This window comes from Triticum aestivum, chromosome 4D, assembly GCF_018294505.1.
Source record: "Triticum aestivum cultivar Chinese Spring chromosome 4D, IWGSC CS RefSeq v2.1, whole genome shotgun sequence".
Taxonomy (NCBI): domain Eukaryota; kingdom Viridiplantae; phylum Streptophyta; class Magnoliopsida; order Poales; family Poaceae; genus Triticum; species Triticum aestivum.
The window spans coordinates 195,427,823-195,432,613 of record NC_057805.1 but is presented as its reverse complement, the minus strand read 5'-3'; positions in this window follow the sequence as shown (position 1 = coordinate 195,432,613).

Sequence of the window (4,791 nt, the reverse complement as noted above, 5' to 3'; positions counted from 1 at the left end):
TCAGTATTATACCATGGGTGTTGAATGAATACCTTCCTCGCCTCTTGACCATGCAGGTGGTTTGAGAGGTAATCATCGGTGAACTACTTTGAAAAGTACTGAAAAAAAAGCTATGCATAAATCGCTGTTGTAAATTTTGAAATGGCGCAAGGGGTAAAAATAAGGTAAAGAGTTGGTACCATCCTATAGTTGACTGATGTCTTCTTCACTGTGCAAACAAAGATCATGTTGTTATTCGTCACAAGTTTCTTCATCCTAACAATATTTCTGAGTTTCTTGACTTGACTTATATTCATGGACATCTCATTTCCCCATATGCAAAATGGGTCGAACAGTGGGTCTAAGCCTCTGACAGCAGGACCTACATGTGCAAGACCAAATTGTAAGAAACCTAAATATTAGAATGATTCCTACAACTGCACAATAATGTGCTATTAGCCAAAGGACCCTGCTTAAAAAAATCTCGATGGTAAACCGCAGTGTCTCCCATTGTTTATCTGCAACACACATAAGGAAGATCTTGATCAAGTTAACTCAGGGTTGCCATACTATCAGTAGAATATGTATTGAGTACAACCAAATTCGATTGGTGTCACATGCATAACAATACAACATTGTACCCACAACAAATGAAAATCAAATTGCAGAATTGAACCAAACAGTTAAATGGACAGCAGACCAAATGAACCAAAATAGGTAACTGAGCACGACATTGTAGAATAGAAACATGTACTAGAAGATAAGACAGTTAACAAAACAAAGAATGCTTGAGAACAATACTACGAAATGTAGCAATTGTTGGACCAAATTGTTAACTGAACATTACATTTCAGAGGACCAAACTGTTAACTAAACATCAGATTGCATATTAACATCACAGAGGACAAATCACTAGAAGGCACTGGTGAGGGAGTCCTGGATTAGGGGGTCCTCGGACTGCCGGACTATATACTTTGGCCGGACTGTTGAACTATGAAGATACAAGATTGAAGACTTTGTCCCGTGTCCGGATGGGACTCTCCTTTGCGTGGAAGGCAAGCTTGGCAATTCAGATATGTAGATCTCCTCCCTTGCAACCGACTCTATGTAACCCTAGCCCCCTCCGGTGTCTATATAAACCGGAGGGTTTAGTCCATAGGACAAGAACAATAACAATCATAGGCTAGCTTCTAGGGTTTAGCCTCTACGATCTCGTGGTAGATCAACTCTTGTAATACTCATATCATCAAGATCAATCAAGTAGGAAGTAGGGTATTACCTCCATCGAGAGGGCCGAACCTGGGTAAACATTGTGTCCCCCGCCTCCTGTTACCATCCGCCTTAGACACACAGTTCGGGACCCCCTACCCGAGATCCGCCGGTTTTGACACCGACATTGGTGCTTTCATTGAGAGTTCCACTGCGCCGTCACGATAAGGCTGGATGGCTCGTCTTGTTGTCAAGGACAACATCACCTCGGGGGGAGCCCTGGCCGTTGGCCAAACTCTCTGACTAGATGGCTTCGTCATGACCGCCCGTTCGGCCGACGCGCCGACGATGACTTCTCGGGTCATCAAAAACAGCCTCCACATTAGCTCGGTATTCACCGAGTAGATGGATCCAATAGAGCTCTCTTCCTTGAACGACCTCTTGGATCGCATCGCCGCCCTGGGAGTCGCTACGGACTATGATCGGATCAGGCTTAAACCCGACCAAACGGAGATTAACTCTCCGCCGGTCACCCATCAGATAGCGATGGTGGAGGAGCAATGTAGCGATGCTTCCTCTATTTTGAGGACAAACTATGTCCGGATACCCAAGCTCTCCGAGCCGGATACCCGTCCATGGGAGGACATGGACCAAGCTTCGAAGCTAGAATCAAACAACCGGCCAGAACTATTGGGCAACATCCCGGAACCCGAACTGTTAAGCTAGGAAACTCCTCCGCCCCTGGGCCTCAGATCGGGTCAGGGTTTGGACCTAAATCTACCCACCCACCCAGACATAAGTGATATTTCCCACATTAGACAAGAGCCCCAAGAGACAGTACATCACTATTGGGGCAGATTCCTCCTTGTAATGAGCAAGGTCAAGGACTGTCGCAAGGAAGACGCAATTTCATTCTTTTGCAAAAATTGCACGGACAAGGGAATCCTCAACGCCATAAGTCGCCATGACATAGCACACTTCGCTGACTTAGCGGCCATAGTACAGAAGTACTGTGCGATGGAGAGTGCCTGGAAAACCCAAACAAAATTCTGGGATCCTCCGGCTCTCACTAGACCCCCCCGTCCGAACTAAACGGTGTACTCTCGTAAGTCACCCGATCCAATTACAAAGAAACCAAAGCCCACTACAGGGCGTGGAACTGTATTGGAGGGATGGCTCAATGGGCCATGCAAAATTCACAGTACATCGGATACCATGCCAACACATAGCCTTAGAGCATGTTGGATACTCCGGCAGGTGGCGAAGAGCGGCGAGGATATCCTCATCAACAATACAACAGAGCACCATCCCGTGGAAAACAACAATACAGTATTGACAGTCTGCGAGACCTTCGCCTCAAATAATAGGCGCAAGCGAGCACTCCGCAGCCTTGCCGAAGTCTGCCACGTTGCAGCAATATATCCATGGAACGACACGGCCATAACCTTCAATGCCAGTGACGAACCTCAATTCCGAAAAGCCTGAGCACCAGCCGCTTTGGTCCTTAGTCCAATTGTGGATGGCTTCCGGCTTACTAAAGTGCTCATGGACGGTCGCAACGGATTAAACCTCATCTACGAGGAAACTCTGAGCAAAATGGAAATAGACAAGAGCCACATTGAGCAAAGCAACACGACCTTCAGGGGAATCATCCCTAGTCGGGAGGCACGATGTGCGGGAAAAATCACACTAGATGTGGTATTCGGCACGCCGGAGAATTATAGGTCCAAAGAAATCACATTCCAAGTGGCCCCGTTCAGTAGCGGATACCACGCCCTTTTAGGGCGGGAGGCATTCACGATCTTCCAAGCTATACCCCATTATGGGTACATGAAGCTCAAAATGCCCGGGCCCAATGGAATCATCACTCTAGCTAGTGATCCGGACATAGCACTCCACGCAGAAAATAAAACCACCGCACTGGCCCTTGAGGCGTTATCCGAAGCCCTTGTGGCCGAAGAACTAACTGCGATGCGCTCCACAGTGGACAGGGACGATGTGATACTCGACAAAATACCCAAGTCCACCTCTTTTAAACCAGTGGACGAAATAGTCAAATTCCAGGTCCACCCAACGGACCCTACAAAAGCAGCATCCATCGGGCACAGTCGAACTCCACAACAGACGCCGCACTGCGGGAGTTCTTGCACGAGAATTGGGATATATTCGCCTGGCATCCTTCAGACATGCCAGGAATCCCACGCAGGCTGGCCGAGCACAGCCTTAACATTCTAAAGGGGTTCAAGCCGGTCAAGCACACTCTCCGGCGTTTCTCTGAGCCTAAGCGACAAGCCATGGGAGAAGAGCTAGCCAAGTTGCGCGAGGCCAGATTCATTAGAGAAATAAAACATCCGGACTGGCTAGCAAACCTGGTGATGGTACCAAAGAAGGACAAATCCCGGCACCTATGTGTCGATTTCAAGGACCTTAACAAGACTTGCCCCAAGGATCCTTTCCCCGTCCCCCGCATCGATCAAATTATCGACGCTACCGCAGGACACGACTCATTGTGTTTCCTCGACGCATACTCCGGATACCATCAAATTTAGATGGCGGAGTCCGATCAAGCCGCAACGGCATTTATCACTCCATACGGCCCCTTCTGTTTTAACACCATGCCTTTCGGGCTCAAAACCGCCAGTGCAACCTACCAATGCATGATTCATACATGCCTGGAAACACAAATTGGTAAAACAGTGGAGGCATACATAGACGATGTGTTCATTAAAACCAGACACGTCGAATCCTTAATAGACGACTTGAGGCTCACGTTCGACAATCTCCGAACATATGACATCAAGCTCAATCCGGAAAAATGCGTTTTCGGCATGCCCGGCGGAAAGCTCTTGGGCTTCATCGTCTCCAATAGAGGAATCGAAGCAAATCCGGCTAAAATCCGAGCTCTGTCACAGTTGGCTATCCCAATAGACCTCAACCAAATCTAGAAATTAATTGGATGCGTGGCCGCCTTAAGCCGCTTTATCTCCCGATTACGAGAAAAGGCACTACCTCTTTATCGCCTTCTTCGACGCACCGAACACTTCGAGTGGATGGATGCAGCCACAGCCGGATTGGAAGAAATAAAGGTCGTCTTGGCCACCAACCCAATCTTGGTCGCGCCAAATGTCAGCGAACCAATGCTGTTATATATAGCGGCAACACACCAAGTTGTAAGTGCAGTGCTCGTCGTCGAACGAGAGACGGACGGACATAAGTTCCCGCTTCAAAAGCCAGTATACTACGTATCCACCGTCCTCACTCCATGCAAATCACGGTACTCACATTATCAAAAGATAACATACGCGGTCTTCATGGCATCCCGGAAACTATGACACTATTTTCAAGAGTGTTCAATTACGGTGGCCTCCAAAGTACCACTCAACGACATAATAAATAACCGCGATGCCACGGGCCGGATTGCTAAAATGGGCCATCAAGCTCCTCCCGTTTGACATAACATACAAACCACGGCGAGCCATTAAATCACAAGTACTGGCTGATTTCGTCGCCGAATGGATGGAAGCCGAACTCCCTAAAGCGTACAGTGCGTACTCTAATTGGATCATGCATTTCGACGGCTCTAAGATGCTGGCTGTTCTGGGG